Below are 14,619 nucleotides of genomic sequence, written 5' to 3'. Positions count from 1 at the left end.
AAGAACCGGATAGAAATTCTAGAACTAAAGAAAATAGAATAACCAAATTTAAGAGCTCAGTGGATGGGTTTAAGAGGAGAATTTTTTTAAAAAGCTGAAGAGAGAATTAGTGAACTGAAAGAGAAGAAATTTTTAGAACAAAGCATGGAAGGACAAAAGATAGAAAATACAGAAGGAAGGGATGTAGTGAGAAGGTCTAATATATATTTCAACTGGGGTCCCAGAAGGAAAGAGGAAAATGTACAGAAAGAGTATTTGAACATACAATGGCAGAGAGTTTTTCAAAATTGATGAACAACTATTTAAAAGGTGATAGCCATGAAATGACAGATATCCATTCCATCAGGTGTTCTGACTCTTAAAATCTTTCATGTACAAATCTACGTTTGAAAGGATTCTGAAACTGACATGGAGGTAGCTCTGAAGTAGATGGAATAGTGCTTGGGTGGGCTGAGTTCAAATATGAACTCTGCCACCTCCTAGCTGTGCCACCTGGAGAAGGTTGCCAAACTTCAGTTTTCTCAACTGATAGATGGGACCGGTAATATAGGCCCACTCCACGTTGTCACTGTGAGAATCAGGTGATACAATGCATATGAACAAACCAAGTTATTTTATTTTTAATTTTTTTGGTTGTGCCGTGCAGCTTCTGGGATCTTAGTTCCCTGACCAGGGATTGAGCCCGTGCCCTGAGCAGTGAAAAGTGCAGAGTCCTAACCACTGGACCACCAGGGAATTCCCCACGCTAAGTATTTTAAATGAGATATGGTTTGAGCAGTATCACAAGCATTCCTAGGGGTATTAACAGTGACAGGTAGGATGGGCAAATAATTTGCTGGTCCCATCACAAAATAAAAATGTGGGCCCCTTGTTAAAACATTAAGAATTTCAGGACAGTAACAGCAGAGCATTAATCTGAGCACAGGTTACACTCCCATGAAGCCATCTGTGGTGACAGGCCTTGCAGAGGACTCCTGTGCGCACGAGGAAAGGGTTGCTCATCTCACACCCAGGTGTCTGCAGCCATAGCCCACGTTATCTTTGCGTTCTGAAGGGCAGCAGTGCTTAGGGAAATTGCAAGCACGCGTGTTTCCAAATGCTGAGGCAGGCAAGTGCAGTGACCGGAGTGGTTTTCTGAGAGAGTGGGTGTGGCCAGCCAGGCTGCCATTGGAACTGTGGAACTGACTGTTCCCCACAGACTCTGGCCTAGAAAAAAAAAAAAAAAAGTCTGCAGCTGTATCTACAGGGCCTGTTGTTGTTTGCTGCGGTGTGTTACAACACAGCCTGGCAGCCTCCTGGGTCTTTCTGTCTTCCTCCTGGAAGAGCCTGGTCCCAGACCATGTGACATGGCCACACAGCCCTGCAGATTTGCCCACACTGTTCCTTGCTGTTCCCTCAGTTACTAGGCTTTTCCAGGTCTGCATTCTTTTTGCTCCTGCTATTCCCTCCTCTGCACCCCCACCCCCGGCCCCGGCCCAGGGGAGTTCCTTTCCTTCCTCTTCCACATCTGTCAGTCTGGCAAAAACACCATCTTTTAATACTTACCTTTCAAGACTCAGCTCTAGAGTCACCTCTTCCAGGCCTTTCCTGACTCTCCCAGGAAGAGCAAATTCCCCTCTCCTTGGAGTCATCCACTGGCCTATGCATAGCCACTCCCTATGCAGACATCTGTCACAGTCTCTGAAACATAAGGAGCACTGATATGCAATGTGGATGTCACTGTCTTTTAGGCTGAAGCCCTTAAGGACTGGGACAGTGTCCTCTCACCTCTGTATACCCTGCACACAGCACAGTGCTTAATACTTGCTGTTAAAAAGCATAGTAGATGCTTAATCAACTGGTGTTAATATGCAGAGTAGTTTTAATCACCATTGTCTTACTGAATTAATGCACAAATAAATTGTTTCAGTGACTCTCCCTGGCATCTGGTAAAAAGGAAAGCTTCTAGGCACTGAGACAGGGCCTTTGCCCTTGACGAGGTTTCAGTGTCAGCTCTAGTGGTTATTTCTGCAGGCAGCACCTCTTGAAGGCAGGGATGGTGAATTGTAGAAGCTCGTCGTCAATACCTAAATGACCCAGGTGATATAGCTTAGACAGCAGTTGTGGAGCTAGGAGATGTTAGGTTTCCATAGGTAATTAATAAGCTCCATAGCTATGGGACTTCAGCTTTCTGTTTTCTCAAAAATGAGATTGAGCTAGCTACTCCCTAAGGCCCAGGTGGCTAGCTCAGTCCCCTCATCTGAATCTCTGGGTGGCCATTTCATTGGAGGGGACTGAGCACCTCCTGAAGCTGAGTTGCTCAGCAGGTCTACCCTTTCGCAGGTGGCAGAGAACACAGACATCTTTTAAGGCCCTTTGCTCTCTCAGTCACCTGGGATCTCATGTTTGAAAGGTAGAAAGCCACAGGAAAGCGTAGTCTTCACAGTCCCTGAGTGTCCAGAGGGAAGTGCTATGTGCTATGTGCTATGGTTCTCCAGGTGGGATTTTCCCCAGTTCCAAATGGACAACTTTGAGTTCCTGGTATTGTTTCCTGGGGCTAACCTCACACAAACAAGCCTGGTCTGTCACTCTCCATCCTCAGGGCAGGTCTAGTGGGCAGACAGGAGGGCAGAGCTTTCAGAGAGAGAGATCCGTATGCTTAGTCAACTAGCTTCTTTAGGCATTAGTTTTCCCGGAGATAAGGGATGGTGGGAGAGGGTGTCGGTCAGTTTCCTCCATCCCTTCCCTCCAGCCCCCACAAAGGGCAAGGGCCAGACACGTGGGCTGGCGGGGAGAGGCGGAGGTTACACCAAGGCGGAGGTGCAAATGGTCGGGGGCGGGGCCTTATTTGCATGGACGGCGCGCGGCCGCCAATCCGGACAGGCGGAGCGACAGCCCGCGCGCCTTTTGGGGGCGGACTGACAGCCCCGGGGCCCTATGGGAGGCGGGTCCTGCGGCCGGCGGGGGTGGGACGGCGCCGGGCGCTGCCCGGGGGATTCGGGCCGGTTCGCGGGCGCTGCCAGTCTCGGGCGGCGGCGTCCGGCGCGCGGGTGGCCTGCAGGGCGGGCTGAGGGGGAGCGGCTCGCGGGCTAGGCGGAGAGAGACAGAGCAGACGAACAACCGCGGCGACAGGTACTGGCTCCATGGCCGCAGGGATGGGGAGTGTGGTCGCTAAGCCCAGGGAGCCGAATTCCCTGCTTCGCGGTCCGGCCGCCGCTGCGCCGCCTCCCCGCCCCCTCACGCGGCTCCCCAGCCCGGGAGCGGCGCGTCGGGGCCAGGGGGGCCTGGGGAGCCCCCAGACGGGCGCGCTGGAGGCCCCTAGCTCCGCTGCAGGGCTCCTCTACGTCCCGCCGGGCCGCGGGGCAGGGGCTCCCTCCTGGAGGCGCGGAGCCGGCGGCTCCTGGAGCGGCTCCCCGCCCCCCGCCGCGCTTTCTCTCTCGGAGGCGAGGCCGGTCGCGCCCGCTGGTCCTCACCCGGCTTTTGTTTCCCTCCCGGGGTGACAGGTCACGGCTCCCGTCCGCGGCCCCCGACTCGCCCGAGGCCCGGCGCCCGTGACCGCGGCAGCCCGGAGCAGACGGCGGGACCGGCGGAGAGCCGGGAGGCGCGTGAACAGCAGCTGCCGCGGGCGGGAGAGAAACTTCGCTTTCCGGGGCCCGGGCGGCGGGAGAAGTGGAGCCGGGGTGAGCCGTGCACCGGGACGCCGCGGGCGCGATGGAGCCGCGCTCACCTGGCGGGCCAGCCGAGAGTGAGGATAACGGAGCGTCCCGTCGCCGCCGTCCTGGCTTTCGGTTTGCGCTCCCCGGGCGGTGGGTGTGGATGCGCGTTCACCGTCTTCACCTGCCGCCCAGGGACCAGTGACTGGGAACAGCATCCCCGCTCTCGGCCGCTCGTAGAGGGTGCGGGTGCGGCGGCGTTCTAACAGGTGATAATCCTAGTGCCAGGTGAAAGCCAGTGAAAAGTTGTTTCAGAGCTCAGTATTCAGTTCACTCTGGGACGTTATAACGCCTTCTCCCTTAATGATTTCTAAAAAGGTGTGCTGGCCGCAGTATAGTAGTCAAAACTAGTATTGATTGGGGAAAAAAAAAGGTGGGGGGCGGGTGTTGTCAGCGTGTAGATTGCCTTCTTTCCATTGACTTGCCGGGAGGAACATCTTTGTAAAAATCGGTTTCTGCAGTGGTGGCGAAAGCATGCATAGTAAGGTACAGGTTGTAAATGGAGAATGCAGAACTCTAGATATCCTTCACTGTGGTTCAGGGTAGCGTGTACAACGTTTGGCCGCCATTCAGTAAATTCTTCATGAAGCAGTTTGAGCTCGTGGTTTTGGATTTACTTTACAGGAGTGGAATAAGGCTTAGCGTTGAATGGGAGCTTTCTTTGCCTCTCTGAGGGCTCACAGGAGTGTTTCTTTTCATTGTCTTACCGTTTTGTTAGATTTTAGACGAGGGAAAAGTTAAGGCATATTTTGGTTCAGTATTTTGAGTAGTCTGTGGGAATTCTCCCGCACCACACCCCCCGCCCCGCATAAGAGTTTTTTTTTTTCCCCCAAGGATAGAGTTGAAAAACTTCTTATTCTTGTGGGAAATTTTTATTTGTTATACGTTTCACTTATTTTCTGTTTCTCTCTCTCCCATCTGACCTCACTTAACAATCTACAGTTATGGCCCTGACCAATTTAGGGCATCTATAGAAAAAAAAGTTTTAAAATAATGTATAATTACTTTAAAATATATTATGAAGGTTATTAATAACATTCATTTGTGAGGAGCAGTTGATTTAGATTACTCAGTTATTTTCTTCTAATGTGTCTTTTTTATATCTATGCTGGGTATGATTTGTACTTAAGAGATGTAAGTTTAACTTCTTAAGGACCGTTATTTTAATTATGGTACTTTATTAGTGTTTCATTGAATAGTAATTTTAGTTACTTACGTAGCTAATTAGTAACACCTTTTAAAGGTGAACTCTTTAACCAATAGTCTAGTTGTGACTACTTGGGATTTAAAAAAAATCAAAGATGGACTTTATAAAATGTTTTATTTCTCTAAAACAACAGGCTTATATGCTGTGAGGTCTTTGTCTTTACAATATTTAACAAAACAAGTGTGTTTCTGAATCTTCAATTTTTTAGTGATGGGAATTTTGGGTGAATTTCTTTTTTAAAACATGATTTTAACCAGTTCAACATGAACATTTTAAAATATTGGATTAGGCAACTAGTGAAATCTTCAATTTTCCGTTTATCCTTGGATTGGAAAAGGATACATATTTTAGGTTGTTTTGTTTCCTAAAGGCTTCTTACCTTAGAACCAGTCTAGAGAAGGAAGAGCATCCTCTTTCTCTAGCTGTAGAAGAAGTTATTACTGTTGAAAGCTGAGTTGGCTTTTTGATGTTTAGTGAAGGTAGATTGTTTGAACAGTGACTCGTGCAGAGTGGGTTTTATTATGTATAAGTAGTTCTAAGGAATCTTATGAGACTGGGGTTATGGGTGATGTCCTTTAAAGTGTATAGGAATATATTAGTTTAGGACAATTATGGGTAATTGTCCTTTAAAGTGTATAGGAATATATTAGTTTAACTACTATGTGTAATTAGAAATTTTATAGTCATTATCCTATAATGCTTAAATATACCACATATCATAAATTAAAGCTATATTCCTTAGTTTTATTTACGTAAAGCATATTTGGGGAACTTTAACTATGGAAGTGCCCTTTAATTAAAAGACCATTTTCAAATTCAGTTTTTACATATTTTAATTACTGATTGTTGTCCACTTTAACTTGCGGTAGACCATATCATAAAATTATCAACCACATTACAGCTTCAAAATTAAGCATAAGTTGAATTCTTGCATCTACACAATAAATGTTGGGAGTGTTTTTAAGTCACTGACCCTCAGGTGTGGCTCCTTTTTAGTTTGGGGGTGGGCAAATATTTTTGAATGAATAAAGCTACAAAAGAACAGGGACACATATTAAACAAGCTAAATTTGAGGGTAGATCACATGATACTGTTAGACATTAATACTGCTTTATTTAACAGTAGTATGCATGCTGTATCTGTCATTAAGAATATTTTCTGTAGGCCTTTAATATAATTTTCAACAATTCCTAACAAAGAATCTATATTATATATATTTTGGCACACTAAATTCTGTAATTATTTTATGCTGAACAATTAAATATTTTATACATTTTATAATTCTGAGACTGTGTGAACTTTCTAACCTAGCTGATTAGTAATTAGATTTTGTTTTTTCATTGCTTCACAGTCTGAATTTTTTTACAGCACATTTTTAACTTCTGACATTATGTCCCCAAAAGTGTAAGGAAAATTACATCTACACTCACCAGAGATTAGGTGGACGTTGGTACGTAAATCACGTAACTATTGATTTAAAAACAGTAGCCACGGGACTTACCTTGGTGGTGCAGGGGTTAAGAATCTGCCTAAAAAAAAAAAAAAGAATCTGCCGGCCAATGCAGGGCACACGGGTTCGAGCCCTGGTCCGGGAATATCCCACATGCTGGGGAGCAACTAAGCCTGTGCGCCACAACTACTGAGCTGCACTCTACAGCCCACGAGCCACAACTACTGAAGCCCGCACACCTAGAGCCCATGCTTCGCAACAAGAGAAGCCACCGCAGTGAGAAGCCCGCACACCGCAGCTGGAGAGAGCCCACGCCCAGCAACGAAGACCCAACGCAGCCAAAAATAAATAAATTTATTTTTTTAAAAAAAAATATATATGGTACATTTGAATTGTATGGTCTTGAAATTGTTCATTGTTTGGAAGGAAGAATAAAAGATGGAGAAAAATCAAAGGCTAGAAGAGGTTTTTTTTTTTCCCTTTTGTAGTTGCAGACCCTTCCTGAAGCAGATGATGGTAAATTTCTGGAACCGTTTGTAGTGTTCAGCCTCAGTCTTGGCAATTTATGTATGATGTTAAATAAGGAGCCATTCCTAGTTCCCTGAAAATGATCATCTGATTATCAAAAACAGGGCTGGGAATTTCAAATTGATCTCATCAAAAATCAGATTTGTGTGTATGTTTCTCAGTGTTCTATCTCTGGAAATTAAAGATCCTCCTCTACTGTCTGCCGAAAATTACACACAGAATTAGAAGGTTAGAATGTCTCTATCACAGACTTAATGCTGTAGTAAGATACTTTTTGGAACAGAAAACATCCTAGCCTTTTTCAGAATATACAGTGTTCTGAATGAGGATGAAATGGTCTTTACCCATGTTAAACATTAGCCAATGGAATTATTTCCATGTTTCTAACTTTTTAAAAAAGCAAGACAGTAGAATAGAATATTGACAGATTTTGGATTTGGCCCCTAGCATAAAAAATTATTACATGGTGGATGGTAATATTTAATGTTTTGAAATTCTAGTTTGAGAAGGGGATTTGTTATGAGAAGAAGGGTATTTCATTGAAGCAAAACAGGGTAATTTACATGGAAAGAAATTTGTTTCTCTTTTGAATTAGTCTTAGGTTAAAACATAATACTTATTAAGAAAAATTGAAATGTCATCTTTCCTATCTTAAATTTACTTGCACTATGAACTTTATAAGGTCTTTTTTTAAAAAATGAATTTATTTGTTTATTTTTGTCTGAGCTGGGTCTTTGTTGCTGTGCGCGGGCTTTCTTTAGTTGCGGCGAGCCGGGGCTACTCTTCGTTGCGGCACGCCAAGGGCTTCTCATTGCTGTGGCTTCTCTTGTTGCAGAGCACAGGCTCTAGGCACCGCGGGCTTCAGTAGTTGTGGCTCGCAGGCTTTAAAGTGTAGGCTCAGTAGTTGTGGCGCACGGGCTTAGTTGCTCCGTGGCATGTGGGATCTTCCCGGACCAGGGCTCGAACCCATGTCCCTGGCATTGGCAGGCGGATTCTTAACCACTGTGCCACCAGGGAAGCCCTATAAGGTCTTTTAAAATATCTTTGTTGGTCCTAGGTGGACCTCTCAGAATCCATTTGTAGAGACACACACACATATATATATACACACACACATAAATATATACACACAGGTAGATAAAGTATCTATGCTATATATATTTGCATTATATATGTAACTGTATGTTTGTTATATGTATATATATAAATCAATCAATCTATCTATACTGTGTGACTTCACAGGCTTATTTATATGTGAAACCTTTTTTTTTAAATGAAATCTTGCTACACCAAGAGGAATAAAGTACATGTACACAGAAAGACTGATAAAAATGTTCATAGCAGCTTTTTCACAATAGTAATGAACTAATGATTCATACAGTGACATAGATGAATCTCAGAAATATTATTCAGAGCAAGAGAAGCCAAACACAAGTATGTACTATAAGATGCCATTTATAAAAAATATAGGAACAGGCCAGATTTAGGTATGGTGATAGAAATCAGAACAATGGTTTCTGGGTAAGGGCTGTGGATGACTGGAAAGGGGCAAAAAGGAACTTTTTAGGGTAATGGAAATATTCTATAACTTGATTTGGGAATCAAGCTATGGAATTCAAGTGTACACCTTTGGGGTAAGTTTTCATTTTCATGTAATTTTTAACTTACAGAACAGTTGCAAGACCAGTACGAGGAACTTCCAGATTCACCAACTGTTGGTGTATACATTTGTTCACATTTACCCAGCTGAATACTTAAGATCCGTGCATTTTATGGTATGTAACTTTTACTTTCATAAGGAAAAAAAACTATAAAAATTTGTTGAAGATGAGGAGAATGACCCTGTTATCTGAAAAAAGTGAAATACCTCAATTTGAAATTAAACAGTGCTTTAATAATGATGTAGGAGAAGAGAATTACTGACAGTCTTTTGTCTCTACATATATGTATCTATGCTGCTTCTCTTTGAAGTTTCATGGCAGCATATTTCTGTTAGAAGAGACAAGATCCTGAAAATAATTCAAGGCCAACTGCCAGCCAGGAAACTGTGCTTTATTTTGTTATCCTGTGTCAGTCACCTAGGGAATGAGACTGATACCTAGCGATAGCTTCCTGGGAATTGATAATTCCTGTTAAGAGAGTTGCACACCTTCAGTGTGCTAGGTTTTGCACAAACGTGCAGTCCTTACTGTCCTGGAACTCACCAGACAAAGAAGAGGCAAACAAAGCTGGTTGTCATTTGTGGGTGGTATTTATAGTAGGGGGAAGGATTGGTGCTTGTAAACCATATAAACTAATCTTGATCGTAGGTTAAGTGGTAAATCTAAGGTGGTGAATTTGATGCTCACTGTTAGTTTAAACTGTAATTTAAATAGGTTTAATTTAAAGCAAATCACTCTACAGCAGCCCTAAAACTATGTCAGTTGTTTAAAACGTTCAGCTTTTTTTCTCTACTTACTATTTTATATAATCTTAAATATGTGTTCTTCACAATTTAGGATTGGGCATTATTTATGGATATTCATTTTTTAATCAGTTTTTTGCATCCACATAAGAAATTTGTTTATTTGGTTATTTACTAGAGTGGAATATGATTTGAAGTAACAGAATGACTAGCCAGCAGTTTCAGCAAATTAATCATTGATAACTGGGGATGAACATTTATGTTGCCTTTACTAACAAAACCCATACATTTATATGGTCTATATATTTTTCTTTAACAAATATAAGTTCTTTGAAGAGAAAAATGACAAATGTCCAACTCAACCAACATGGATAAAAGGAGGACTTTCTCCATTTAATGAACATATTCATGTTCCTCTGAAATGACAGGGCCTTATCTCCCTTTCATACACAGTAAATTTCATTGGTCTATTGAGCATGAATAAAACATTATTTGAAAAGTTTTTAGAATTTTGTTTTGAGTTGTCAAACCCTAACTGCAGATAGAACTTTAAAAATATCTGTAGGTAGCCTTTTTTTTAGACTTTTTTATTATAAAAGTTTTAAACATATCCAGAACTGGAGAGAATAATAATGAACCTCCATATACCCATTCTTCAGATTTATTAATTATCAGCATTTTGGTTAGTGTGCTTTTAAAAACTGATACATTCTCACAAATATTGTAAAATAGTAGTGGTATTAGTGTACCAGATTTTTTCTCTCAATTTTTTTCAAAAGTTTCGTTGTAAATAGAGAAATCTGAAAAGCAGTGTGTTTTAACTCAGAGACTTAACTTTGGACAATCAGTAATTATGAAACTATTTTTATTCTAAATTCCTTTCTGTCAATTCATAGCCTGGAAAAGAAAGATTAATTTTTTAGCCTTTTATTTATAATAAATTAGTCCAAATATTCTAATCTATAGAATAAGGTAGTACTGTTCATCTGGTAAGTTAGATTATCTTCAAAGTGTAGTGTCTGAGGAATGCTGTTGTCTAAATGTTTTGCTGTTACTTTCTCTTTCTCTAAAAACTCAGTCATTGCTGTGCTTTTTTAGGCTCCAAATGTATATCTTATGTCTAAACTCCAGGCCTTGCAAAACTGAGGCCCAAATTTTCACTTATGTCTTGAAACTAAATATGTTTAAATACCATCTCTGTAGCAACTGCACACCAACACCCCCTCTCTCCACCCCCAGTCAAAACGCTTCTCTTCCTGACTTTCCTCTTTAGCTGTTTGTGACACCATTATTCTTACTGGTCATTTTTTACTCTTCCTTTGCTTCTTAAGCTCAGTGAGCCACTAAATCACTTTGTTTTTAAATGTCTTTTTATCTTTTCGTCCTTTTTCATTTCCACTCCAGTTGTCCTAATTTGGGTAACATGTTAGCAGGAAGTTATCCCTAATCTATAATGAACTTCATACATATCAAAATTAAGATATGTTCCTAAAGTAAAATAGGGCATTTTCTTCCCTTTCAGAGAAGGCTTCAGTCAGTCTTATAAGCAAACACATAATTTTTAAGGGCTAGGAAATCATTATATTTAAACCAAGGTGATAGAGACGATTTCCAAATCACTCAGCTCTAATAACCTCGTGAACGATGGCCAGCAGGGCCCACAGTTTATCAAGGGATATAGGCAGCAGACTTTCTTGGACCACAGAAATAGCCCAGAATGAGTTCCTTCCAGCAGAATATCTGCAGGTGCTTTGCAGTGGGGGAAATACTGAGTGTATATAACACACTTTCAGGACTTCTTGTGTTTTTATGGTAAAAATAAAGATCTGTGGGTTTACCCAAAAACCCTTCTATTCCTTGTGGCATATTTCCTGACCAAGATAGTTCTTATCAAAAAGCCATTGTGCCGAAAGTGACATGATACTCTTACCTCATTACTTTCCCTTCTTTTTACAGGCTCCTAGAATTGATGGTTGTCAGAAAGATAGGAACCTGAGGTTAGTTGGGAAGATATTAAATAGAAATGGGAAAATAAGTGATATCCATTCTACTTCCCACTAGCAGTCGTCCACCCTCCAGTGGTCTTGGGCCTGAGTCCTTTACAGATGGATTGTAGCTTATCAACTTGGCTTGCTTTTGGTCAGCTTATGGAGCTCTTTCTTCTTTCCGCTCTTCTGGGAAATGTTTGAATTTCTTCCTTGTAGAAATCAAGACCCAATTTAAGATTACTGACTTTGGGGATAAGAGAATAAAATTTGATATTGTTTTAGATAATCCAGAATACCTGATTATTTTCTTCTATGAGAAGTAGGAATAATATGGGGATTCTGAGATACTTATGCAGAAATTAATTTAATAGTTATTACGAGTGGAAAATGGAAGAGAAAATTACACCGTTTCTAGGAAGCCTAGTATAGTAGGCATAGACAGGGATGAGATTCAGGAGTGTTGCTACATGATCTTGGGAAAGTTAAAGTTACTTAACCTTACTGAGCCTTATATTAATTGTAAAATGAATGGGTTGGATTAGATAGTGATCTAAGGTCTTTTTGCAGCTCTGAAATTCTAAAATGAGTGGTTTTTCAGGGGAAAAACTCCTGATTTATATACTGTTCCTGGTTAATGATTTTTTCAGTAATTGTTTCACCTACATATTTTTCTGTTTCCATTAGAAGTTAGAAAAAAATTAAAGGAGTCAGCATTCGCAAAATGAATTAGATTTTAGTGTTTTCATTTATCTGCATCTCTCTACTGGATTTATTCTGGACTCACTTTCACCTTCTATTTGTGTCCACTTTCCTGCTTTTCTTGCTTTTTCTTTGCTATACAGTGTGACTTTCATCTCCCTCTTTTTGCTGCTTCTCCTTGCTACTGGTTTTTTCTAGCTGTCCATTGCCCATATTTCATTATGGACATGGAATTCGCCAAATAGACCCTTGAGTCTGAGCTACTGATAAATTAAATTTAGACATCCTAGTAGTTGTCAGGATTAGTGGGATCCTTCTACTCGATAATACAGAAACTAGAGAGATTAGTCCTAGGGTAGAGAGAGTGGGGGAAGCCTGAAGGGAGAAGGAAGGGGATGGAAGAGTTTCCAAGGATTATTTAGATATTTTGATTTAAAATATAAGTTAAAATCTTCCTTAAGTTTTGATGATGGTGGCTCTGCCTGTGATATCAAAGTTTGATCCTGAAGTCTTAGTGCACTGTGAGTTTCATCAGGGCAGCAGCTGTGCCTCTAATTATGAATCCTTGGTGTTCAGCATAGTGCTGCAGAGTAGTGAAAGTTGAACTGAGTTGTTGTTAGGACTGCTTCTTTCTTCAGGGTGTTTTGTGGTTGGCTGGAGATTAAGATTCTGGTTAGACCCTTAAGTAAGACTGTCACCACCACTTTGTGATATGGGACAAGATATGTAGCTTCTCTCTAAGTTCAGTTTCCTCATCTATAATAATAGGAGGTGCAGGCAGTATTAATACCTACCTAAGCGTTGTGAGGAATAAATGAGACAATACATACAAAGTACTTAGCCCAGAACCTGGCATATGTCTTCAATAAATATTAAATGCTATTATAGTTTCATTAATAAGCACTTTTGTGTTCCAGATAATAAGTTGTGTTAGGTTCTAAGTAGTGTTGTTACAGAATAAATAAGACAAGATCCTGTCCTTAGAAAAGATAGAACATGTGCACAAAAGATAAATAACAACCTAGGTCTTGTGGTAAGTGACAAAGGAGTGGTTTACTTAAGGTCTCAAGAGGCAGGAATAATTGCTAAGCAGGTGAGAACTTCAGGAAGGTGACAGAACTCCACCTAAGCCTTGTAGGACTAGTTAGCAAGTTAGGAGGACAGGCTCCTTGGAACCAGTTTGCCTGTGTTGGAATCCTGACTCTGCTACTGTGTAATCTTTAGCAAGTTACTTGACCTTCTTCCTAGGATTGTTGAGAGAATTAAATGAGTTTATACATGTCAAGTGCTTAGAATGGTGCCTCAAACATGGTTAGAGCATGATAAATTGTTATTATAAATTGGAAGAAGGGAGAAAGCATTTGACAGAACACTGAGTGACAGTGAAGGGGAGATTTCATAGGTTTGTCTGAAATGATGAAGCCAAATGGACTGGAGGGAATAACCTGTTGGAAAATAGTGAGTGATTATGTTAGGGCAGAATTATGAATGATTAAGCCAGGGAGTATGGCATCTTTTCCATATGTACTGGGGGAACTTGGGAAGATTTCTTGGGTTATTTGTAAAGCATTGTTGTGTGTTACAAATAACATTTCTAAGTCTGTATCTCTAGCACTTCTCACTATCTTTCCTGATGTCATATAACTGAAACTACTATCATACTAATTTTGACAATGAAGCTCATGATCCTCTATTCTGAACCATTATGCCTCTTTAATTTGTCCATTTGTTTTTGTAAACATGTATTTTGGGCTTTCTCTTTTTCTCTCCATATTCTAGTTGTTTACATAATTCTTATTCCTTTTCTCCAGAGTTAAGTGGGTTTCTGCTATTTACCTCTCTGTCCTCAAAAATCCCAGTCTAGATCCTAAATCACCGAAGTCATAAAGTAGAAAGGGCCAGGGAGAGGGAAAAGGGGGGAGGAAGGTAGGGAAGTATGCTCTAGTCCAGCAGTCTTATTGTACAGATGAGGACGTTGAGGTCCAGAGGAAGTAACATCAGGATCCACAGCTAATTAATTAGTGGCCTGTACCTTTCAGAGCTAAACTAGGGCTGCTTTTTTACTGTCGTCCTAGTATGACTCTTAACCATCTGGGTGGGAATTACAGTAGTATTACCAATAATCTTTCTACTAACGGCTGTCAAACACCAAGGTAAGAAATAATTTTACTGCCAGGAATAATGTGGTAATAATTCACTCTATTCTTAATGAGAAGCCCATGATCACACTTCTTGGACAGGCATTACTATTCTTAAAGTAATATTTAAAACCAAGGCTCCAGGGCTTCCCTGGTGGTGCAGTAGTTAAGAATCTGCCTGCCAATGCAGGGGACATGGGTTCGATCCCTGGTTTGGGAAGATCCCACATGCCACGGAGCAGCTAAGCCTGTGCGCCACAACTAATGAGCCTGCGCTCTAGAGCCTGTGAGCCACAATTACTGAAGCCTGTGCACCTACAGCCCGTGTTCTGCAACAAGAGAAGCCACCGCAATGAGAAGCCTGCGCACTGCAAGGAAGAGTAGCCCCTGCTCACCGCAACTAAAGGAAACCTGCACGCAGCAACGAAGACCCAAGGCAGCCAAAAATAAATAAATTAAAAAAAATAAAATTAAAAAATAAAACCAAGGCTCCAAAATCTTCTTTAGGAACAA

The 14,619-nt window shown here is 41.4% G+C and overlaps 1 protein-coding gene across 19 annotated transcripts in view; it reads left to right on the top strand.

Moving 5' to 3' along the window:
- The first annotated feature begins 2,952 nt into the window (after nucleotides 1-2,952).
- Nucleotides 2,953-14,619, top strand: part of FKBP5 (FKBP prolyl isomerase 5) — a 98,303-nt gene continuing 86,636 nt past the window's right edge. For 9 of the 19 annotated variants that reach the window (XM_049715970.1, XM_049715969.1, XM_049715974.1 and 6 more), the window contains exons 1-3: nucleotides 2,960-3,111; nucleotides 3,483-3,901; nucleotides 8,548-8,652. The gene's annotated coding sequence lies outside the window, so the exon portion shown is untranslated. Of the gene's footprint in view, nucleotides 3,112-3,482; nucleotides 3,902-8,547; nucleotides 8,653-14,619 lie in introns of all 19 variants that reach the window. The other 10 variants (XM_012532304.3, XM_004267682.3, XM_033424168.2 and 7 more) reach the window with 5 other exon arrangements.

This window comes from Orcinus orca, chromosome 10 (assembly GCF_937001465.1).
Source record: "Orcinus orca chromosome 10, mOrcOrc1.1, whole genome shotgun sequence".
Classification (NCBI taxonomy): Eukaryota; Metazoa; Chordata; class Mammalia; order Artiodactyla; family Delphinidae; genus Orcinus; species Orcinus orca.
This window is presented reverse-complemented; position numbering and strand designations above follow the sequence as displayed.